At 37.1% G+C, this 26,333-nt stretch overlaps 1 protein-coding gene and 1 non-coding gene across 7 annotated transcripts in view; one reads left to right on the top strand and one right to left on the bottom strand.

Moving 5' to 3' along the window:
* CNTN4 (contactin 4) overlaps positions 1–26,333 on the bottom strand; it is an 893,585-nt gene that overhangs the window by 854,068 nt on the left and 13,184 nt on the right. For 4 of the 6 annotated variants that reach the window (XM_042929996.1, XM_042930003.1, XM_042929998.1 and 1 more), the window contains exon 1: positions 1,524–1,640. The exons of the other annotated variants lie outside the window; for them this stretch is intronic. The gene's annotated coding sequence lies outside the window, so the exon portion shown is untranslated. Of the gene's footprint in view, positions 1–1,523; positions 1,641–26,333 lie in introns of those variants that run through there. 6 annotated transcript variants of the gene reach the window in all.
* Positions 5,220–5,326, top strand: LOC122214738. The gene has a single exon (XR_006200093.1). It is a non-coding gene; the product is annotated as a U6 spliceosomal RNA (small nuclear RNA).

Raw genomic sequence — 26,333 nt, 5'->3', positions numbered from 1 at the left:
GGGGGTTCTCATTCTTTCATTTGTAGCCCTCTTCACCTTCAAACACAGCTATCTCATCACTCTGACCTCTGCTGACATGGTTACATCTCTTTCTCTCTCTTATCTCCCTCTTTCCAGAGATCAGGCCATTTGGATCTTTGGTGGGGGCCAAAGATCTAGTGGTCTGTCCACCACAACACCCTGTATGACAACTTAATAGAAAGCTGCCTTTTGTAAAGAGGAAATGTATTATAATGCTAAGGTTCTCTACACTTTAGGAATATTTCCCTAACTTTCCCAGAAACTATTATTCCAGCTGAAACACAAATAAGTGATACATAATTTGAGGGCTCCATGTTATCCTCTACCCTGTAGACTCAACACTGAGATTGGTCAGGCTGGTAAATTATACAACTTGAGAACTTTAAAAGAAAATAACAAAATCAGAGAGTACTCTTATCACAATGACACAGTCGACTCACATAAATAACAGACCCAGGCATAGACAAGCAGAGAGCAAATGAAAAAGGAGCTAAAGGGAAAAAAAAGGAAGTTTTTTTTCCAAATGCAATATAAATTTTCAGATAAATTCCAACTTTGTACTAATATACACAGTACCAAAAAAAAAGAGAACCATGTTTTCAGATATACCTAAATCTTTATTGGCCTTATCTGGGCAGCAAAGGTACTCATCTTTTTGCTAATCATGTAAGATGTACTGCTCATGAGTCAATATACATTTTAAAAGCTACAGTATGTTAGCTGAGTTTCATGAATTAACAAGAAAAGGCTGCACACATCTGTGATAAATGCCCAATTTAGGAAAGGAAACAGAACAGAAGGAGGGTGGCTACACCAAGAAAAAGTGTTCACTGTGCACTGTAGCAGAGCTTTTGCCATCTCTTTGTTCTGGAACCATCCAGCTGCTGTCACACTCCCAATCAAGCAGTGCTGGAAGAGCTCCCTTATCTCAAATTTCCATCACCATCCCATCAGAACTTCACTAACAACAAAGCTCCGTAGTTCCAAAGTTGTGTTCCACTTTCAAGATAGTTTGAGGGAGTTCATTTTCAACAATAGATTGCAATACATTCATTCCTTCTGATGGTCGTATCTTTGCAAAGCTGGGTCTATACCAATGCTGTGACAAAATGCAATGGATGAAAATAAACGTGGACAGGAAATAGGGTGACAGTGTCATATCCAATACCAATATTTGACATGTAATTCAGAGCACAACAAGGAGACACCACCTATTTGAAAGCAATTATGGTTAAGACTGCAATAAAAGTCTTTTTCTTTTAAACGGTGCAGATTTTTTCAACTGGTATAATTTCTTTCAAGTTATGTTGTGACATAAATGCTTAGTCATTTGATCTGGCTCTCTTATTTCATTAACAAAACCCAATAGCCAGAAGGGCACAACTTCTTCTGTTGGAGGAAAAAAGATACAGTATCCAAGTCTCCTAGAAAAACCTTTCTCTCTCTCCCGCTTTCCAGAAAACTTATCTCCTCTACCCAAAATACCATACCGTGACAATTACCTGTTCTTTGGCTGCCAAGCATTTGAAGCCTCTTCTCTTTAGGAAAGTCCCCACCATAAGAAGATATATTTGGAGACAAGTGCTGTTATAGAAACCAAAATAGCAGGCTACTCACATCCCCAGCCTCCTTGCTGCTTGGGAACAAATGCCTGATACATGCTTAGCCAACAAGATACACTGTTCCCAGGACTATGAGTGGGATTCAGAGAAGCAAAAATATTAGGAGTGGTGTGAGCACAGTGGCTACAAAGACAGCAATAATCAGTCTCAAGGACAGCAGGAGCAGTGGTACTAGTAGGAACATCCAATGTCACTGCAGCAGCCAGGACTGAGCAGTCATTGGTGTCCAAAACACTGTTTCCCCGGGAAATTATAGCTATGGGGATCCCTGCCTGGCCTCGCTGATCCTTGCCATTTTCTAAGACTGACTCTCCAACATTCAATACACTTCAAAAAAACTTCATTTAATTCCACTTAAATCATCTGTGGTAACTTTCTGCCAATTGTGAGTAAAACCATGATGGGTATAGCTCCCCAAACACAATCTTCCTTGTACAGAATGTTCCTGAGCCTCCCAACATGATAAGGTTACATAAAATAACACAAAACTCAAGCAAGTGAACCAACTCGAGACAACAAAACTCATTTTGAATACATCTTTCAAAAAGTTACACACCCCACAATCATCACAGGGAATTCGAATATGGAAACGTAAAGAGAAGACACCCTTTCTTGGAGCACCACACAGTCCCAGAGTTAGGACACTGGAGACATATGCTGCCTGTCCATACATTCCCTTTGTCTGCAGTGGGAAAGCAGTGCCATTTCTGGTACCTCTGCTTAGTTCATTTAGAGTAAGACCTAAATCACTTGCTTTTTATGGGTAAGGCTGACATAACCTTAAGTAGAGCAATATGAAATGTGCCACTATAACGTATGAAATTGACATTTCATGTCCATTTTAGATACAGCTTGATGACCTTAGTCTAAAAGAGCCATTTTAAGTGAGAGCTAGAGTTTTATTTTTTGACAGATGGGTGCCATGGCTAGAGAATTTATCTAGGTTATATCTGAACTCAAATATGATCTACACGATTATTTAGATTCAATGGATTCAGACACTGAAAATATTCTTCTTCTCCCAGATTCTAATTTGTTATGTCACAGATGTCCTATTTAAAGACTATTTTTTTTCTTTTGCATTTCATCAATCACATGAAGCAGAATGACATGCACTTAGTCCTTCAAACTGATAATCCGTATATTTCTATCTTTATTCATTCTGGGTTGTTGGTTAAGAACAGAAATTATAATTCCTACAGTACACTAATAAAAAAAAAAAAGCAAACAAACACGGTCAATTGTGTTGAGTGGTATTTTTAATTACAAGTTTCATAAAATGTATTGCCTCTGTTTACACACCCAGAACACTGGGTTCCTTTCCTTCTTTCTTTCTTCTTCTTTCTCACCAAGGAAGCAATGTAGCCATTTTTATTTTTTAAGTTTTTGTTTTAATGTTTATTGACTTTAGAAAGAGAGAGAGAGAAAGAGAAAGAGCGTGAGCAGGGGAGGAGTAGAGAGACAGGGAGACATAGAATCTGAAGCAGACTCCAGGCTCTGAGTTTGTCAGCACAGAGCCTGACATGGGGCTCGAACTCATGAGTTGCAAGATCATGACCGAAGTGTGATGTTGAACCTATGGAGCCACTCAAGTGCCCCAGTAGCCCTTTAATTTTTAAGAATTATAATCTTGCAAATTACTATATCACTTCTGAAATATAATTCTCTAAAAATATTAAAAAGGGCCTTAAATAAAACATTAACAGAGAGAAACTGTGCATTTTGTTAAATTCACTAAAACACAAACATCTAAAAAAAGGAGAAAATTATAAATATGTTCAAAAAGACTAAATAGAGTATGAAAAACTAGTCTTGAGTTATTACTTGGCAATAATATCCCTTTCTTGTACAGTTTCTCCTATATCAGTGTATGTTTAGTAATTTTTTCAGTCATCAAAAAGTCATCATAATACAACACAATCTGGTAAAATCAAAATGAAAATGTAATTGTTTACATAAGTAAATTCTGTGACTCAAGTGGCTTCAGGTACAGCTTCATCTATAAACACAAACTATATTATGTCTCCCAAGCTCCTTTCTCCTTTGAATTGAGTACATTTTCAGTCAGTACTTCCCTTCAGGATGGTGAGATAATAGCCAAGAACTTGAGATTACATCCTCACACCTCAAAATATAGAAGTAAAGAAAGCAAAGTCTTATAATTACCATCAAGCATCACCAGACCTCAATGGATTACCTGAGATCATGGATCAATACCTCAATGAGAATTATGGCCAAATGTCTCTGAGATACTGCCTACAACACAAACTCAACCCTAAAGCCAGGGATGAGGTCAAGAGCTCTCAGACCAAACAAACCAAATATGGACAGCAGTATCTCTGGCCTCTACTCATTGGGGGACAGCACATCCCCCAAGAGAAATTTAGTAGGTATTTATCACAAGAGTGAAGGACTATGAACTTCAATGGGTTATTGCTGTTTCACAGCAGTAGCCTCTTCTCTCCAATTAGACATAAGTTACAAGAAGCCAGGAACCATTTCCCATACTTAAGATAACCCCATCCACTCTGAACAATGGACAGAGATAAGGCAATTAGAGATGCAGTTATAAGGACAATAAACAGTGCATTTTAAATCACATGGTTCGCATACTACTCTTTCATCTGCAATGACCAGCTCCACCTCTCCCCGCAAAAAGTTCTGCCAACACTATCGCCCCATTACTAGCCCTAGAGAGACATCAATTATCAACCGATCAACTGATAATCAATTGATCAATTATCAATTCTTACTTGAATGCTTCCTTCTGGTGACAACAACCCCAGAATGTTAATTTACCATTATATTCTCTCTGACTCACTTATGCTACCATTCTCTTTTGTTTCTGGTTTTCAAGGTTCAAAATTATCATTAGAGTGTATAGGATAGAAAAGATTTACTATCTTAAAGCTGATATTAAATACACCTTTTTTTTTTCAGACTATAAGATGTATTATATTTTTTATTTTATCTGACACTTTGTGAGGAAATCATATTCCAAAGAATATGCCCCTTTCTAAAATCTTAATATGCATTAGAATCCTTCCTCCTCCTGTCTCTAGCCTTCAGCCTATTTTCATGCCTTCCCTTTCTCCTTATCTTATCCAGCTTCCTCAAGGTCCACACAGGCCATCCAAATGTTCTTCTGCCTGGTCCGTAACCACGTTTTCAATGCTGGAGCCCACAATACTTTTATTTAAGGATTTCAGTGTTCTTCACTAGATTAGAGTTCCTCAACCTTGGCACTGTTGACATTTTGGACTAATACAGGAACTCTCTTGATCATTATAGTGTGTTTAGCAGCATCCCTGGCCTCTACTCATTAGATGCCAATAGCATCCCCATAGTTAGGATAACTAAAATGTCTCCAGACATTGCTAAATATCCCCTGGAGACAACACTGCCTCACTGGGCAAAACTGCCCCACTGGGCTGAGACGCTCTGTGCTAGAAGTTAACTAGAGGCACCATCAGGACAACTGAGGACACAAATATGTCTTAGAAATATCAGAAGGTTTTATCAGTTATTATGTCAAAGATCACAATACCCAAGTGTTTCTTAAATTAAGGATGCCTCGTGCTCGCTTCGGCAGCACATATACTAAAATTGGAACGATACAGAGAAGATTAGCATGGCCCCTGCGCAAGGATGACACGCAAATTCGTGAAGCGTTCCATATTTTTACACTTCTCTAAAGAAGACATCCAAATGGCCAACAGGCACATGAAAAGATGTTCAACGTCGCTCCTTATCAGGGAAATACAAATCAAAACCACACTCAGATATCACCTCACGCCAGTCAGAGTGGCCAAAATGAACAAATCAGGAGACTATAGATGCTGGAGAGGATGTGGAGAAACAGGAACCCTCTTGCACTGTTGGTGGGAATGCAAATTGGTGCAGCCGCTCTGGAAAGCAGTGTGGAGGTTCCTCAGAAAATTAAAAATAGACCTACCCTATGACCCAGCAATAGCACTGCTAGGAATTTACCCACGTGATACAGGAGTACTGATGCATAGGGGCACTTGTACCCCAATGTTTATAGCAGCACTTTCAAGAATAGCCAAATGATGGAAAGAGCCTAAATGTCCATCAACTGATGAATGGATAAAGAAATTGTGGTTTGTATACACAATGGAGTACTACGTGGCAATGAGAAAGAATGAAATACGGCCTTTTGTAGCAACGTGGATGGAACTGGAGAGTGTGATGCTAAGTGAAATAAGCCATACAGAGAAAGACAGATACCATATGGTTTCACTCTTATGTGGATCCTGAGAAACTTAACAGAAACCCATGGGGGAGGGGAAGGAAAAAAAAAAAAAAAAAAGAGGTTAGAGTGGGAGAGAGCCAAAGCATAAGAGACTGTTAAAAACTGAGAACTGAGGGTTGATGGGGGGTGGGAGGGAGGGGAGAGTGGGTGATGGGTATTGAGGAGGGCATCTTTTGGGATGAGCACTGGGTGTCATATGGAAACCAATTTGACAATAAATTTCATATATTAAAAAAAAATAAAATAAATATCAAATCATACCATTAAAAAAAAAAAAAAATTAAGGATGCCTCCATGTTCTCTTCTTATAGCTTTCCTATGCTTCAGACTAGATTCTATCATCCACCAACCTGCTGTCCTGTCTGTAGTTTTCTGACCCAGACTGTGGATGAATTCAAATCACCTGTGAGGCCCAGGAGATTTTTTTTTTTTTTTTCATTTCATAAACCTGGTTGTGGGGCCAGGGAATCTCTATTAATAAAAAGTTTCATAGCTGATTCTGATACATTTCCCTGTAAAAGCATACTTTCCTAAAACTGCATCAAGGATTGAGAGGCAAATGACCACCAGGAGACCGAACACCTCTGGACACAAACAAGTATTCTGCCTCCTAATGGAAGTCAGGATGGGCATGCCCCAACTCAACTGTCTTTCCAGTAAGTGAAGAAAGATCATAAAATGTTCTTTTACTTCTGTAGGCTACTGCATCAGATGAGGTCAATTTTTTTTAATCTCATCAGTTCTTAAAGAATTATCATTCATAACCAAAGCATAGGCAAAGTCATAGAAAAGAAATACAAGCTTTATAAGACACATACTCAATTTTCATAAGAAAATCATAAGAAAATAATAAGGTTTTAAATCTAATTCTGAAAAGTGACTTTTAATAAATCAAAAGATTGTTAAAGGACCTAGCCAGTGATAAATGTGAAAAGGAAAGTAACCCTAAATTGAATAATTCATGAACTCAGGCATACAAGTAATTTCCTAAAATTATCTAACAATTCAAGCTGCAGTACACATATATTTACTTTGCTATATTAGAATATAAATTTCTCATCCCCAAAGGCTTTCATTTGTCCATTTTAACTCTATAGAGAATCAGTAAATATTAAGGATAATGTAAACAATGTAATTGTTTCAGATTACAAATAAGAAACAGGCTCTTTGATTCTAGGTTTATGATCTGAGACCTAGAAACTGTCCAAACTGAGATAAGAATCCAAGTATTCAGATTCTAAGTTCAATATGTAAAATTTTCCTTGAAATAAAAACCTTTGTACAGTTAAGGAATATACAGAAATCAGAGGCTTTTTAAAAAGCTATGGGGAAACTCTGAGTTATTCTCTTCTGAGAAGAGATCAACATTGGAATGTGTAACTTACTCTTTGCAAAACAGTGTTATCTTCTTCTAGTCCGCTCTACTAGCAACAATCACTGTATGTGCGGAGACTCTATATTTGATGAGACAATGACACAAGAATACCAGGAAAAACAGACTTTGCAGAAAATGCCCTTTGACTGCAAACAACTACAGCAAAAAGAAAACAATCCAGGTCACCTTTTTTCTTTTTCCAGAAAGAAAAAAAACTAAATAAAGCTAGAATTAGTCAGATAGGAGGGAACGCGCCCATTAGGTGATGATGTCCCAACCAACCCTTACTTGCTCCTCTCTCTCTTCCAACTCCTCCCTTTCAAACTACTACAGATTCTTCTGGTGTTCCAATATCAAATCCTTCATTTCTTTCCCTCTGTGTACCTCCTACTTCTTTCTTCTTTATTTCATTATCTGCTTGCATGTAACACCACCAAAAAACCAATTTCTCTTTGACATTCACTCTAGCAGCCTTTCCAATTGCTGGAAAGCTGCTCAGGCAACTATTCTATGACTCTTGCTGCCACTTTTTCAAAATCCAACACATCTTATTTTCCCTATAGTTTCCTAGACAAATAGTCTATAAAAACAGAGAAATGAGCCCTGTATTGTCCAGAAGAAGGATCCATCAGATGTTTTACATATACTAATTATCATAACAATAAAGATCTGTTATTGTAGGAAATCCACTTATTATGAAAAAAATAAATATGAATAAAGAAAAGATAGAATTTTTAAAACTCCTCCAGTAAGGAAAAAGAATGACCAACTTGGCCGCAAGCCAACCACAAATATTCACTCTCTATACTTGTCCAGGGAATACAGAATGATCACTATCCTCATCACAATGGCAAATTATAATGAAACCTCTGAGGATATTAGGGAGAAAGGCCTTGGTTTCAGGATTGTGAAAACAATTATAATAAAACAGCTGCTCACCTTCATTTGAAGAGTTTAACACATTATCTCCCTTCTTCTTCATAACAAACCTGATTCTGAATATCTACTGTTGGATAACAAACCACCCAGAAACTCTATGACTTATTACCATGAATTATTATTTCTCAAATTTCTGTAAATGGGCTCAGCTGGGCAGCTATCCCTTGGGGTCTTCCATGCAATTACAGTCAGATGGCACTTAAGACTGAAATTATCTGATGGGTTGGCTGGGCAGGGGTGCCCAAGGTAATTCATGTGTCTGGCCCATCAGTTGGGACAGCTGGAACAGTACTTGTTTGACCACAAGTCACTTTCTCCACATGGCTAGCTTGAGCTTCCTCACAGCATATTATTCATCAGACTTCTAACATGGCAGTGGCTTTCCCCAAAGTAAACATGCCATAAAATAAGTGGATGCTGCAAGACTCCTTGAGACATGGTCACAGACGTCGCAGCATCACTTCCACTGCACCTACTGATTGCACAAAGCCAGTGCAGATTCAGTGTGGGAGGTAACTACACAGGGTAGAAATTTCCAGAGGCTCTTTGGGCCATCTTAGCTAACACAATGCCTAATGGGTAACTAGGGAGATAGTGTTTCAAAATACAAACAAGAAACAGGCTCTCTGATTATAAATCTATGACCTGTGTCCTAGAAATTATCCAAAATGGGACAGGATTCCAAGTAGTCAGATTCCAAATTCAATATTCAGCCCATACCAGTCAGATCACAATGTTAAAATGGATTACACTTAAAAAGATGAATTAAGCTTTCATCCAAATGTTAATTTCATCTACAATTAATTGTCCATAGGGTGGACATTTTTCAGGGCAGCCTCCTATCCCACATTAATCACACCTTTTGCTAACAGCCATCAATTTTTCCTCAGAAACACTGCTCCACCCACACTGGATTCCAGATGTTGTGCTCTGCCATAGCTAAGGGGAGCACATGCTCAACTATCTCCTCTCTCTTCCACATATGAATCGTAAGCACAGTGGCAAAAGGAGAGCAGTGTTTGAAGCACATTTTTTCTAGTGGCAATGTCCTAGAAAGAATGCCAACTAATTGTTGCTAATGAAACCCATCCCTTACCCTTGTCATCCCCTGGGGCTGGTAGTCTGGCTACGTGATGCCTTTGCCATAAATTCCCTTTGTACAGATTTAAGCCAGAGTTTATGGCTCACAGGTGAGATACACTAGGTATGTAATGGTGGGAATAGGAAGGACACTGTAGTCATTGTGATCACCAGCTCTGGGATCTTAGTTCAGTTTAAATAGGATTCTGCCACTTCCTAACTAGGTGTATGTATCCGTAGGCAAATAACTTAAATTCTATCAAGTTGTTCCTCATCCATAAAACAAAATTAACAGTATCTTCAAAGAAATGCCAAGATTACATGAGATGATACGAGTATAGCACAATGTCTGGCTTGTAAGCTCCTCAATAATTGTTAGCTAAGACATTTAATATTACAGGTCCATAATTACTTATTTGCAATTCTATCTAAAAAGCTGTGAAAACCAAACCCACTGACAACAAAACCTGACCCGAGTGAAATGGAGCTCCTCGCGATCTTCACCTCAGTCAAGTGACTATTCTGCTTTCACTGCAGAAGCATCAGTATGCTTGGGTGTAGCCCAAAACCCTACTGGAATGGCACCTGGCACATAGCACAGGTAGCATATTACCCTTTCTAAAAGGTACAATTCTAAACCACTCTTGACCCCAAGGGTTTCAAATAAAAGAGTACAGACGTATTAACTATTATTATTCAAGAAATTTAGGGGCACCTGGGTGGCTCAGTAGGTTGAGCATCTGACTCTTGATTTTGGCTCAGCTCATGATCTCAGCGTTCATGAAATGGAGCTCCATCGTGGGCTCTGTGCTAACAGCATGGAGCCTGCTTGGGATTCTCTCTCTCTCTCTCTCTCTCTCTCTCTCTCTCTCTGCTCCTCCTCCACTCATGTGCTTGCACTCTCTCTCTCAAAATAAATACTAAAAAAAAAAAAAAGGAATCTAAAATAAAAACTGCATGCACTGAGACGAGTGGCTATGGAGAGCTGTGAATGATCCTACAAAATGCAACTCTATATCAACATCCACAAGTTATACTAGAAGCCAATTTCAAAACGAACAAACATTTTATACTGAATACTGCTTCTATAGGCAAATTGTGCTGAAGGAACAAATTTACATATAATTGAATAAGCTACTCCACAAATATCCTACTTCCAGTTAAGGCACGTAATTAGAACTGCATCTTCTGGCTTTTTAATTTAGTGTGTGTTTAAGAATTATATTTTATTACCTGAATTAAATACCATTGGTTCCACATTTGTAGGTTTCTCACGGGCTTGCTGTTCAGTCATATCATATCCTCTTACTCATAAAGAATTGGAAAAAATGAGAGATTTGAATTATAATCCCAACCTGGAAATGTTACTTTTGCCTATACTGTCAGATGTGGCTCTCAATGGTTCTGAGCTCCAGAATAAAAGACTAAGCCACTGCAGCATCTTTTCTCTAGGGCTACATTTTAACTTCATACGAAAGATGGGGAGGCTCTATTTCCAAAATTAAAATGTCAAGCTGAGGATAAACATGTACAAATCCTCATATGACAAAAATAAAAATTGTTAACTTGTTAAAAAGGAGAAAGCAGGCCAAAAATAGATCCACTTGTGTTAAACCACCTATCAACAAAGCGAGACTTAAAAATATCTAACGTAACTGCAGTTTCAGGAATGTAACCTTTAACGGAATTACCTGTTCAGCATAAGTGAGGTATTCCACAGGGCAGACCCTTCCATTCCCCTTAGGAGGGTAGCCTTGCCTAAACAGTGCATTCTTTGCTAATAATTTCCTCTCCCCATCCCTTTTCTGCCTTCAAAAACCTTTCCTTTTCTACAACTCTGCAGAGTTCCTTTCAATTACTATATGGGATGCCGCCCAAATCATGAATTGCTACATAAAGCCAATTTGATCTTTAAATTTACACACCTGAATTTTCATTTAACAATTCAAACCAGAAGGGCATATGGAGAGCCTTATTACTTCTGACAATAAGTTGTGATGTACTCTATCATTTTTCCACTGTAGTTTTTTAGATCCTTTTTAAAAATTCTTAAGATATATCTTATTTTTTAACTTTTTAAAATTCTAATTCCAGTACAATTAACATACAATGTTATATTCGTTTCAGGTGTACAATACAGTAACTCAACAATTCCATACATTACTCAGGGCTCATGATGAGAAGTGTGATCTTTAATCCCCAACACCTCTTTCACCCATCCCCCACCCACTCACCCCAGGTTTAAGGTGTATTTTAATTCACAGCGTAAATGGTTTTGGGGAGCAGGCAAATGATAACAGGTAAAATTTACATGTAATGCTAGTTGTGAAAAAAACCTTCATTTTGGAAAACAGGTCTATCTGCCAAGCTGCAATATTCTTTCATGAAATCACCAATATAAATTTGTTTGAAAGGATCTATCTGTTCATACAAACTCTCATATGTGCTATGTCATTTTATGTACAATCTGGTTAAGTAAGTAGGTAAATGAATAAAATGAGTCTTACGAAAGCCAGGAAGTGTGTTCAAGGTCATGTAGTTAAGTGCCAAGCAGATGATGCAAAAGACCATTCATTAAAAACAACCTAATAACAGGGTGAAGAGCTTCTCTCCAAAGTCTCCAGTATATTTTCAGTTTTCATGAATTTTTCAGAGAGCATCTGTTTTTAAGTAAGTAGAAACATACCTAGGGAAAATAAGACCCGTTATAAGAAATTAAAATCAAAGTCCAGAAACATGTTCTTCTTTACATGTGTGCTAAAGGAAATTTAAAGCCATCTACACTTATTTCTGACAATATAAGGGAATGCAAAATGGCATATCTAAAATAACTTTCTTTATCCATCCCTAAACTGTTCAAAACTACTGATTTCTTCTCATAAATCCCCCAAGGAAACCAGAAGTTCTTTTGTTTCTCATTACAAATAGCTACATCCAATACCCAAAGAAGGTCTCTGCATCCATACCCAAAGAATACTGTTTTGGGTAGGTTTAGATGAGTATTTGAGAACAAGGTTGCATGAGCAAGTACCACAAGAAGAGTTCTATTTTAAAATAATAATAAATTTAAAATCTTGAGAAATTCAGGGATAAATTGAGAAATTCTTTTATTTTGTTTTCCTGAATAATTTATTGGCCTTTAATGTTCTAATATATATTATGAATTGACAAGAAAAGCATTTCTCAAATATTTATCCTTAGAAAATTATGGTTTGTACTTCCTGAATGTACCATACAGTGTATTTTGGATAATGTTTCTCAATAATACATCATAATCAATCCATCAATTTAGGATACCTATAAAACCAAAATCTAGCCTATTTTTGAATATTTCTAGTGATATCTCACTACATGTTGAAACAATCTATTTATTTTAAGACGATTCCACTAAGTTGCCTCCCTGTGGTTCCTTTAATATGTCTTGGTTCTTATCTCTGTGCAGATGCAAACAGATCTTCCACTTGAAAGTCTTTTGTATATGTGAAGGCTTCTACTCTAATCCCTTGATGACAATCCCTGAGTCTCCATCACTATGAACTAACCATCCTAAATTCTTCATGGTTTGGGAGGCTGTCCCTTGCCAAACTGACCTCCTCATGATATATGCTTGTTTGGGAGATAAAAGTAGTGTAGTACGCAGTCCTCAGAGTGTGATCATGTCCACACTGGATGAAATTGACCCAGTTTTCCAAGGTCCAAGTCCTGAATATGTCACTCACCATCTGAGACCTTGACAAGTTAGCTAACTTGGTCTAAGCATCAATCCACTCATTAGTCAAACAGTAGTAACAATAGTTCTTGACATCGTGAGGTTTCTGTGAACATTAAACTTAAAATATTCAATGTGCCACATAATAAGTATTCAATAAGTATTAGCTACTATCAATATGTCCATTTTGAAATATGTATTTTCTTTTAGCCAATTTAAAAAAATAGAATTTACCAAGTACTCAATGATGACTGATTGGCTCAGGGTTGTAATCAGCAGGTAATGGAACAATGAGGAAAGGAACAGGCAGATGATTAAAAATAAGCCACAAATTATCGGCAAGTAGATAAAGCCCTGACTGTATAATCGTTACCAAACAGACTTTATCTTTGTCTTCCCATGTAGTAACATGTCACTTTCTTTGAACGGTTTCATTGAAACACACTCTGCAAAAGCTTTCAATTTGAACAAAAAATAGGGGGTATAGAAATAAACATCTTTTAATGGCATAAACTTCAACTTTTCCCTGCCCTGCTTGAAAGAATGGCATTCAGAGGCAGAACAAAATTCAGTGTCAAGTAATTTTCTACTCATGATCTGATGCCACTCAACTTTGAGCTTGCTTTTGGCTATACCAGTGGAGCTTACAATCTTTTAATTCAGTGCATGAGTTATAGTTCCCTGTAGCACCTTTTAAGCACTGGCAGAGTTCTACAACAATGATGAATGTATCTCCATTTAGCCCAAACCTCTAGCATCTCTCATAGGCGCAAGAATTGTTGGCACTGAGGAGCTGAACTGAGCATAGCATATATTTCCAATATACATTCTGATCCTTCTATAATTGGTGGAGTTTTGAGCTCTTGGCATGAGAATAAAAAGTTAAGAGGCTCAAATTATCTGTCATTCAACTTCTTTGATATTTTAGGAATGTTCTTGATTTCTATCAATTAAAAAAAGTGAATAGAGGAAACAGACTGGTTTCAATCATGTACTTGTTCTCAAAGGATTATTGAGTATTACATAGTTAAGGTATCCTGAATTTCCCACTATATTAGGATCATATAACATCTCTCTCTTTCACTCCATTTAATTTGATCAAATATTGAGTTCTTTCAACTGAGTTCTTAAGAAAAAAAAAGAGGGGGGGGGTAGACAGAGATGAGAGAGAAAGAGAGACAGCGATAAAGAGATACAGAAAAGACAGAAACAAAGAAACAAAAGAGGAAAAGGCATCCACTAGGTTCTCAAGGATTCCCCAGGAAGACACTTCTGAGACTTCTCTGATCCGTTATCTCAGAACATGAAGCCATACCCTCAGCCACACAGGACTGTGGTGGACACCTGGTAAAGGGTAGGTGATCATAGGGTAGTAGTCTACCAGATAGCCCATAGCAAAGGCACTGCTCCCAGAACTGGGGTGATCCAGTCTTTCCATGAAAAAAAAAAAAAGCAGGTAGGGGTACCTGGGATGGCTCAGTCGGTTAAGCATCCAACTTTGGCTCAGGTCATGATCTCATGGTCCATGAGTTTCAGCCCCACATCGGGCTCTGTGCAGACAGCACAGAGCCTGGGCCCTACTTCGGATTTTATGTCTCCTTCCCTCTCTGTCCCTCCCCTGCTTACACTGTCTCTCTTTCAAAAATAAATAAATATTTTTAAAAATTTAAAAAAAAGCAGATAATTCACTGGGAAAGACGGAAAAAAAAAACCACAGATAAGAAAGATGAGCAAGACAGAATGAATGGGTAAATCTTATTCAGTGTACAACAGTGGAATAAGGATCCTTCAACTATTAATGCTCCTAATGAGGTCAATGTCAAAAAATCGCATATAACCTTCTAGTCCTGAACTGCCTTCTGCTGGCTGAGGTCCATGTACAATACAGTTGTGTACCTTTCACAAAACTCACATCCAAACCTTCTATGTGGAAGATATTTCTCTCTTCTTTATTTCTGTATTTCACCTTCCAATAAATTCCCCTTACTTAATAGAACTTAAATAAGTCTCCACTGCTTGCAACCAAAGGAGAGCAAAGCACATCTAAAATTAAGAAAGCCATTACTTGATGAGTTTTCAACCATGTTTAAAGTTACAGTCTCTCCTCCTCCCCTCAATCTTTTCATACACAGCACTTAGTTTTTTATATCTAATCAACCTAATTATCATTCCATTCAAAACAATTATGTGCTAAGGAGCTAACACCATCAAGTATAGGACTATAGAACTGCAAGGTTCACAGTAAATCTTATTAGTTAATGATTAAACAAAGCCCAAAGGACAAAAAAAATTATTAAATCAATATTTCTTAATTATAAAGCATAAATCTACTAGAAACCCAGATCTCTACTTCTTACTGCCCAGAAAGTACAAGAAAAGGTGTCAGATAAAGAAACCAAAAGTAGAATTCACTCATACATTTACTAAGCATTTTAATATTAAGGACTGTGTAACACATTGAAAAGTGTCATCCTTTGGGAACACAAAGGAAAAACACAGTCAATTATATTTTTTTTCCATTTTGGCTCATAAGAGCCTGAGGGTTCTAATTAGATAGAAATCAGTGAGCTCCTTAAAAAATCAAAAGCAAAACCATATATGCATTGGTGGACACTCCATAAAGACAGTGAATTTTTGGAGTGCCTGGGTGGCTCAGTCAGAGCCCTCAGTTCAAGTCCCACATTGGGCTCCACACTGGATGTGAAGCCTACTTTAAAAATTTAATTAAAAAAATAAAAAGTAGAAAAAAATCAGGGGTCACCTGGGTGGCTCAGTCAGTTAAGTGTCCAACTTCAGCTCAGGTCATAATCTTACAGTTTATGAGTTTGAGTCCCACGTCAGGCTCTGTGCTGACAGCTCAGAGCCTGAAGCCTGCTTGGGATTCTTTGTCTCCCTCTCTCTCTGCCCCTCCCCGACTCATGCTCTCTCTCTGTCTCAGAATTAAAATTTAAAAAAAAAATTTTTTAATAAAAAAAGAAAAAAATCAAGCAACAGGGCATTTATTTTTTTAATATTCACTTATTTTTGAGACAGCACGAGCAGGGCAGGGGCAGAGAGAGACAGAATCCGGAGCTGGCTCCAGGCTCTCAGCTATCAGCACAGACCCTGATGTGGGGCTCAAACCCACAAACCATGAAATCAATATCTGAGCCAAAGTGGGATGCTTAATAGATTGAGCAACCCAGGTGCCCCTGTGGGGCATTTATTTATTAAAAAAAAAAAAAAAAGTCAGTGAATTGCTTAATACTCAGACCTGCCAATGGCTATATTCACAACTCCAGAGTCAATAAGACAACAGGTCTTAGTAAGTCATAATAAGATAACACTACAGGAAGGGTTTCTGATACAACACAGCGACAACCAATGCCAAATATATCCATCAGGAAAGAAATCCTAAACATGGTGGGAGTTTGAAAATTAAAACACACACACACACACACACACACACACACACACACACACACACTAACAACAAAGAAACTCAGGGACCTAGAAGTCTTAATAGAAATCTATGCAGACAATGGCTTTGAGAAAAGGGTGACTTCAAAGAGAAAAGAATCCTCTATTTACCAAGCCACTGTTACCTAAAAATGCCCCATTTTAACAACATTCCAAGACGATTTTAATGACATGGTTAATGGGGTTGAGAAAACTAGTGTGAATGCAAGCTGACATTGACATTTTCTCACTACCACACTGTTCATACTTTTTGGATAATCCCTTCTCCTGTCCCTTACTACCTCACCTCTCCAAAATGTTTCATTGGGCTGGACATTTAACCTGACTTTTTTGGCAAACTCTTAGACTGAATATGTTGCTGAACTATTTTAAGTCATTTCCCTCTAATCTGCATTCTATGTGCAAGCCTTGCCACAGGGAGATTCCTCTTGCTTTGCATGCTTTATAGTCTAAGGTTCTGGCTTCTGGCTTCTTTGTCTTTGTGGAATTGTTAGAAATCTTCCTGGGTTCTTGGCTTTGACTAGCCCACAACTTAAAGTATTTTTATCTGTTTATCTATTTACAAACTCACCAGGGCCTAATCAAGAAGAATTAATCTAGTCATGTACCTTCTTCAGCACTCTTAATTGCTGTACATTTCATTTTTACTTGGGAGACCGAGTCAAGATGGTGTCAAGTTGCCTGGTGATCCCAAATGTAGCTTTGATGTGTTAAGTGGTGCAGGACAAGAATCGTAAATCTGAAACTCCAACACTCATCTCTTAGCCCCAACACACAAAGTAAATTTCTAAGGAAACCTCCAGCAATAAATCATCATATGTCAGCGACTAATTACAGTCATTGTAGTGCTAGAAAACTGCAACATCTCAATAAATCTTGTGAGATGTCATTTCAAAAACAGGTCATGGGTGGTATGAGAGGACACAGTACTGCTGGATTCAGGACAAGAAGACGTATCTGAGCATCCCTCTAAGAGTAATGGCACAGTAGCTGGATCAATCAAAGAAAGGGACCCTTTAGGGGCACGTGGGTGGCTCAGTCAGTTAAGCATCAGACTTCAGCTCAGGTCATGATCTCATGGTTCATGAGTTTGAGCTCTGCATCAGGCTCTGCATTGACAGTTCAGAGCCTGGAGCCTACTTCCGGTTTCTGTGTCTCCCTCTCTTTCTGCCCCTCCCTCCCTCCCTCTCTGTCATAAACAAACATTAAAATTAAAAAAAAAAAAAAAAAAAAAAAAAAAAAAAGAAAGGGACCCTTTAGACAAAGCACCATTTAAAACTGCCTGGATATTGGTCACCAAGGACCTCTTTAACACGTAAAGATCAGTACATGTATGTGATTCTGAAAGCTCACTTGCAATGATGTAAAATAAAAGGGGAAATACTCATGGAAGCAGGTGTAGCTATGTCACAAAAGTCAACCATGACCTTGTACGAGAATGCCTAATATAAGCTTCTCTGCATAGGTATGTGATCACTTATAAGGCTTTGTGAAAATCACTAATGTTGACAGATTATGGAATGAACTTCTGCTAATCACTGAGGGAATACTAAATCAATTCACAAGTTATGAAGACATTGTTAGGAAAATGTAAATTGTGATCATTTCTTTGGAGGGCAATCTGGAAATAACTATAAGTGTCAAAAATGCAAAATGTACTACTTTTAGACTGCGAAATTCCAATTCCTCCTTCAAGAATGTATTCTACAGGTATATTCACATATATCTACAAAACTAATGTTTATAGTAACAAAGGCCTGTCAAGAACATAAATGACAATGGACAGGGTTCCAGTATTATAACTTTGGTACCAGGAAATAAATATTCCAAGTAGTCATTGGCAAGCAAAAAATAGCTATGTATATAGACCGATGGGTACTGATATCTAAAATTCACCTTCATGTGAAGAAAGGTATTCCATTCATTGTTTATATATATGTATGTGTGTGTGTGTGTGTGTATATATATATATATATATATATACACACACACATGTGTGTGTGTATAATGTACACATTATTTAAATTTTTATATTGCCTTTTAATTAATGAAGTAACATACATGTGCTCATAAAAAGTAAACATCTCTGGAAAGTTAAACAAATAATAATAACAGTGACTCCAGAGAAACAGCTAGCAGAAGATGACAGAAAGGAAGTTTAGTTTTGACCAGATACCCTTTCATACTATTAAAATGCACACTCACAGACACATAACCTTTACAGGAAAATAATTAAGAAAAAAATACAAAGGGTTATAAAGGCAAACTGAAATGGAAAGTTCAGACATTATCCAGGGAAATTAAACAACATTAATAGCCAGTCCAAATCAATCAAGGTCCCAGACCCTACTTTTACATCAGTACCAGATTTTTTCTTTTTAATAATATGGATAATTACCTTAACTCTTCAACAGTGTAGACAATACATTAAATTCTTCAAACTATGAAATGGAATCTCTGCCAAGTTACAGGTTTGACATTTGCTTTAATTCTTCAGTGAGAAGCTTCTTGTATAGCACAAGTTCTACAGTAACCTATTTTACAATTCTACAGGACTGGAGGACAAAGAGGTACAGCCATATAACTTCTTTGAGTTGAGTGAAATGATACTCAGGGCTGTAATGACTTCCTAGCCTTTGATAGTGACTTGAGAATGAATGAATGAATGAATTAATTAATTAATGAAAGAAAGAAAGCAAGCAAGCAGGCAAAAGAAGGGAAGGGGTGGAAAGAAAAGAAGAGGAAAGGAAAAAAGACAACACAAGAGACAATCATATTTTTAAATTCAGTAAGTTGGTAAGCCTAGAGTTTCAAGACACTTCAGATATTGAGATAGCCTCCGAATCAATAATATGACATTCTAAGATTTAAGATCTAGACAAGCATCCACGAGCCAGCAACATAGTAATCTACAAAAACAAAAAAACAATCCAGCCTTAGATAGTAATCTATATGCATGACAGTCATAGTAAAAAAGAACAAACAAAAAAAGCTATTTATTATGTAGATGCTTCATGTATGATTTACAGGGTATGAAAGCTCAACATATTTAAAAACTAGTCCAGTGTGAAATCAAGGTTCTCTCTATAATACTCTTAAACTTGAGTCCACCTAAATTAACTTCATTTTACCATTGTTACATTTCCTACAACCTTCTATTCACGACCTTCACTCCCAACATCCACCTTCACTCAGCTTAGTCTAAGGTTTTCTTGACCAACCACAATTTGATCATTTACACATAATAACAAATCAAGTTATGAATCAGCCTCTTCCTTGCCTACTGTCTGGAACTTTGCTCTCTAATTATTTGTAGGATTAGCATCTTCTCAAGTTTCAGCTTCAAAATTCATATTCACTACGCCATCTAATGTAGATCCTTCCTACATTACTCTCCATTGTAGCATCCTCATCTCCTTCACAACACCTATTTCAGTTTTTGTTTTTAATGTAAGTATTAATTAACTTTTTTTATACTCTTCCCTACTAGAGTCAAAGCTCCATGAAGCCAGGGTCCAATTCTGGCATTTTACTTTTATACTTACAGGACCTACTGTTGCCCTAGTACTTAGAAGTACTCATTATGATAGGTTCCATGGATGAAAGAAGTGAATTGTAGAAGAATAGTCCACTCACATTTTTCCTAATTATCCCACTTTGACAAGAAGACCAAAGCTGCATCTGAAAACCTATAATGCCACAAAATCATAGGGAGCAACAAATTCTATTTTGAACTTTCTGTGATCTTATTTACTCTATATGGCATTTATGAAATTGCCCAATACATGTGAAAATATCACCAATGTAGGAGATGGAAGAATTTGGTGTCATCTGTTGCTCCTCATACTTCAAAAATATGATGGCAAGTAGATTTATTTTAAGAAAATGGCTTACAAAGGGGCACCTGGGTGGCTCAGTCAGGTAAGTGGCTGGCTGACTTTGGCTTAGGTCATGATCTCGTGGTTAATGAGTTTGAGCCGCGCGTCCGGCTCTGGGCTGACAGCTCTGAGCCAGGAACCTGCTTCGGATTCTATGTCTCCCTCTCCCAAAAATAAACATGAAAAAAAGGAAGAAGGAAGGAACGAAGGAAGGAAGGAAGGAAGGAAATGGCTGACATGATCATGGAAGCTATCAAGTACAAAATTTGCAGAGTAGGCAGGAGACCTATAGGCAGAAGACATGGGGAAGAGTTGGTGTTGCAGCTTGAGTCTGAAAGCAGTCTGTTGGAAGAACTCTCTGTCTTCCTTGGGGGAGGTCAGTGTTACTTAGAGCCTTCAACTGAATGCATGAAGCCTATCCACATTATGGATCTCCTTTATTCAAAGTCTCCTGATTTAAATGTTACTATCACCTAAAAAAAATGTCATAGCATCACCCAGACATGTTAGACCAAATATATGGACTATGGTCTAACTAACCAAGTTGACACATAAGATTAGCCATTATACTTTATTAAAAACACTGTACAGTCATTTACATTTACCCAATTTATTTTCTCTGGCAAAATGAAAGACAAAAAACTGAAAACTTGTTATATCATCACAACATATGAAGGTAAGTGTTTTTAAAATGAAACATCATTTTCTGAGTGACTAATAAGCATGCAATTGAACCCATACATAAATCCACTAAGTTTTATTGCCAATAGTCAAATCATTTGTTCCCTTTGTTTAAATTTGTGGCCAGAGTAACAAAATCTGTCAAACACAGTATTTTCCAGAAGCTTAGCAATACCTAAAAGCCTATACTGATGAAAAATATTTATACATTGAATTTTGAGTATTCAAACACATTCAGAATAATATATCATTTACCTACACAAATTATCAATTTACTGTAACTACAAAAATTCTGTTTACCTGCATATGCCAATCTCTGTTTGAAAACCCTATTTTCATATGGTTCTCAACATGTGAAATACCTTCCCACACCCTTATAATTTATGAAGACTTACCATCCCTCCAATAAAATATAGTTCTGAAAGCGTGTACATACTGATGTCTTTTAGCCATATACCGATTATTAAACATAAAAATCTCTTCCTCAGCCAGGATTTCAAACTGGTTTAAAGCTTTAGGTCACAGACAGGCATACTAGGGATCTGACGTCAGTACTGATATTTACTAGTTGTATGACCTGAATCAAGTTATTTAATCTCTTAGTTTTCTCATCACAATACCTAGCTCATAGGATGGTAAGTTTCAATGATAATAAAAGAATTTAGCAACTTGCCAGTACATTGCTAAGTATTCGATTAATGCTACTCATTATGATTAGAATTTACTTAGACAACCCATAGATATATAATCTCTACATGTTTTACATGTACATATCTAGATATATATAGATAGATATAGATATATTGTGGATATATATATTTAGATATATAGATTTTTTTTTTTTTGTTTCTCAGAGAGTATTTCCAATAACTGGGCATATTTCTTCCTAAAAAGAAGTTTCTATTATAATCAGGAAAATAAAGGTATATGAAAAACTACCTGGAAACTATAGCATAATTTATGTATTTATAGATATATACATATACACAAGTGTGTATGTTTATGTACATATATATGTAAATTAAGTAAAGCCACCCCACACATGTGAAACATTTTAAAAAAACTGGATGATATGAAACACACAGTAGGACAAAATTTCCTAAAGGATATTCCAAAGAATATTTCACTCTGTCTTTGGTCTTAAAACTTGCTGCATTTAATGAAAATCATCTGGGGAGCTTTTAAAAAATTCCATTACCCAGAACCCACCTTTATTCTACAGCAACTAAACCAAATGATTTTAATGAGCTGCCAGGGCTGATAGCCACAACCATTAGATGTTTAGGAGACAGGGACTGTCACCGGACATTCCAAGTTTGCCAAAATTCTTACATCGAAACCTTATCCCCCATGTGATGGTAAATGAAAGTTGGGCCTCTGAGAGGCGTTTGGCCATGAAGGCAGAGCGCTCATGAATAGGATTAGGGTCTTTATTTTAAAAAGATCCCAAGGGTGCCTGGGTGGCTCAACTGATTAACCATCCAACTTCAGGTCATTATCTCAGGGCTGGTGAATTTAAGCCATAGGGCTCTGGGCTGACAGCTAGGAGCCTGGAGCCTGCCTCAGATTCTGTGTCTCCCTCTCTCTCTGCCCCTCCTCTGCTTGTGTGTGCGCTTGCTCTCTCTCTCTCTGTCCCTGTCTCTGTCTCTCTCTCAAATATAAATAAACATTAGAAAAAACTGTTTAAAAAAAAAAGACTCAGAGTTTACAGTGCTGGTTGCTCATGAACAAGGAAGTAGGTTCTCATCACACACTGTATATGGCAGCAATTTGATCCTGGATTTTCCAGCCTTCAGAACCATAAGGAATAAATTTCTGTTGTTTACAAGGCACTTCATCTATGGTACTCTGATAAAGTAACCCAAACAGCCTACAACATTACTCAAATAAATTTCAAAAACATGTATTCACAAAGCACATAAAGATTCTGAGATGTACTAATGTAAAAAAAAAAAAAAAAAAAAAAAAAAAAAAAAAAAACCTGTTTAAAAATCCAGAACTTCCTAAGCTCATTTTCCTAAGGAAAAAAAATTTCCTAAGAAAAAATTTTAAAGGGAATCTATTTATATCTTGAAGAATTAGTGTTCTTCAGAACATGCTCTAGTTCCTAAAACTGGCTGAACATCAGAATCACATGAGGAGTATATTCAAAATATAGCTTCCTAAAATTCATCCCTAGAGACTCTGATTCAATACCTCTAGAGCTGGGCTTTCAATCTTTATTATTCTCACAATCAAATTTGTAGCACTTACCCCCCAGAGTTTTTTTTCAGTCCCATAAACATGGCCCCCTCTTCTACTTCCAAGTTAAGGTCATGGAATGGTCTTTATACCTGATAATAGGCCTCCTACAATGCCTTGTTTCTAACAGAAAGTGAGTAAAAGTTTAGTGGTCAATGGCTACATATGAAAGAGTATTAGAAGATCATTGGGCCTGGGGTGCAACTCAATTAACAATGCCGGATCTGAGCTACATCAGAGACTTTTATTTTCAGGCTCTTGAAGGCACCCTGGAGAAATATTAGGTCTAAGGATAGTAACACCAAGACTCTTATATTTGGAGGTAACAAGTTTGCAGGCTAAGCCCCAAAAGCTAAGCTTTAGCTCCTTACTAGATAACAGAGCCTCCAGAAAGACCTATGTAGAAAAGACTTATTAGTATCAGAGATGCCAAAGTGGGAACTTGCGGCTGCTGTTATGAATTATGATGTTACATGAATTACTCATAAAAGACCCAGGCTTATGAAGAATCAACATAGTGTCTGTAACTGCATGAAATGTTAGAACTCTTTTTGGATAATATCACTTATCCAAACCTGAAAAAAGGAAGGCAGAAAGATTTGCATGCCAAATTTCCAGCCATCTTTCCCTATTCTACAGAACCCTGGGATGAGAGTACTCAATTGTAAACTGTGGAAAATGTCATAGGCTGGTGAAGGGAATGACTTTTCCAATTCCTAGAAAGGCCTCAAACTAGTAAATGATGCATCTTGAAAAGGTAACCTATGTGTCTGTGGTGTACAAGTTCCCAACAGAAAGATAAGGGGATAACATTATAAGGCAGGTGGCAAATAAAAAGTATCTCCAAACATATGCACATACCAGAATAATTTCTTTACATTTCTTTGGTAGCAAGCAAGAATAACCAACCCTGAAAGCCTAAGAAAAAGGGGACCTTATAAAAAGCATCTGTGCAGATCACAGGACAGAAGAAAGAAACAGGGAATCAAGCAGCCCCAAAAATCCCCAGGAGCAGATACCACTGGACAGTTAGGCCAGGACAATAACAAAGTAAAAATATATATATAAATAAACCCTCGTATTTCTTCAGCCTACATCACTGAGCTCAAGACTCCACATGAGCAGACAGATGCTGATAATTTGAACATTCAGAGGTGCAGGTCACATGCCTGCACATTTGGTACACTGAGGCAGAGGAAGGGCCTAGCTGAGAAAGTCACCAGAAAAACTTCCCCAACCACTTCCTAGATAGAAGTGGACTTGGGATTTATCAACCAACAAGACCAAAAATAGTGGAAGCAATTTTGCCGTTGAGAAGGTGGACTTGCTCCTGTGAATTAAAAGAAAAATATGTCCACTACAGTATGAATACTTATTATTAGAAATGTTGTCAAGCAGTGTTAATTTCCCTTCAACAATATCTTAGGACAGCAAATGCAAAGGAATGCACCTCAGTCACAGGAGAGAGATATGAAATGAAGCCAGAAAATATGATGGATAGCAGATGGGCACTGGACACCTTGCTATGTAAACCTCTGATATTTCAAATAAAATGTATTTAAGAAAAGAATATCTTATACTTAATTGAAATTGCCCACTTGGTAACCTACATCCATAAGACAATTGTTTTCATACTGCAATATAAAATCACTTAATTACCTTGTGAGATGCATTTTTTTCATTACATGCATAAGAACCTTTGTTGTTTGCTCATTTTCTGAGTTTTCTAATTTAAGCCCCATTCACTTATTAATCCCTATGCACAGTGAATTTAAATATGAAATAAAATACATTAAACAAGTATAAATATTTCATATACATAAAATGAAAATGCAGTTTTGTACTCAGTTTACTGTTATCTTACATAATTAACATGAACTAGCATAGGAAATAAGAACTAATCATAGGTCAGGGATACATCTAAAAGCCTAGACAACTTATGGATACCACTCTACATACTACCCCAAATACGTTATTCATACCTCACACAAAATTCAGATAGACTTTCAAATTTAACAATCTGATGTCATCCTGACACTTTAAAATACTTCATGACTGTCTATGGTCTACAGAATATGGTCCAATTTTCTCTTATTCTCCAAATTATCTCACAGGTTACAGATGCTAGTTCATACAATTCTATGATTCACAAATGACAATCACAACTTGTTCTCTGCCCAACCCATGGCACATCATTCTCATTCTAGTCTATGAAACTGTATAATGCAAAGACTCTGCTGCCATGCTCCCACATCCCTAAGGTTCACTCATACCCAGCTCTTTGTCATTCTCTTTGTCATTCTCTGTCATTTTCTCTCATGAACCATAACACTGTATACACTACACCCTCTTTAAGTGTTCTTTCCAAACCCAACATTCAAATATTGTCCATCTTTCCACTTTATCTCAATTATGAATTCTTCCCCATAATCTCTACACAAGTGCTATCATAATATCCCACACCACATTGTAATTTGAGTTTTCATACTAAACAAAGAACTTTTTGAAAGCACAAGTGACATGTCTTTTCACACAAACACATACGCATGCGTGCTTACACCAGAAATCTATCTTTAGAAGTGGCTATGTAAAAATTCACTAAAGGCTGATCAATTACAATGATGGGTAAAATGGTAGATATTGTTCTCAAGGTTGCTAAACTCAGCATAAGCAAGAATGGCTTGAGAGACTCCACCAATAAGGGCTTCAAAAAGAACATGATGAGAACATATTCCCAAAAAATGAAAAAGCTTCCGTACAATGATTTCCAAAGCATTTTCTACTCCATTCATGTTGGCCATATTCTATCTGAATTTCTAAAAAAGTGTGTTTGTGTGTGTGTGTGTGTGTGTGTGTGTGTGTGTAGAGTATCCACCCTAATAGATTCTGACCATCCTTTGACCAAACTTTACTGTACCTATCTTTAATCCTGTAGTATTGGGTTCTTAACATATAATTAAGCACGCTGAGTATATACTTGACACTTAGGCGTAGTATCAGGTAACTAGTCACTTAAGTTAGTTAAGAATATGATATAAATCAATGCCTATCAATC

This window comes from Panthera leo, chromosome A2, assembly GCF_018350215.1.
Source record: "Panthera leo isolate Ple1 chromosome A2, P.leo_Ple1_pat1.1, whole genome shotgun sequence".
Lineage (NCBI taxonomy): Eukaryota > Metazoa > Chordata > Mammalia > Carnivora > Felidae > Panthera > Panthera leo.
Note: the sequence above shows the minus strand (reverse complement) of the source record. Positions and strands in the feature narration are given on the sequence as shown.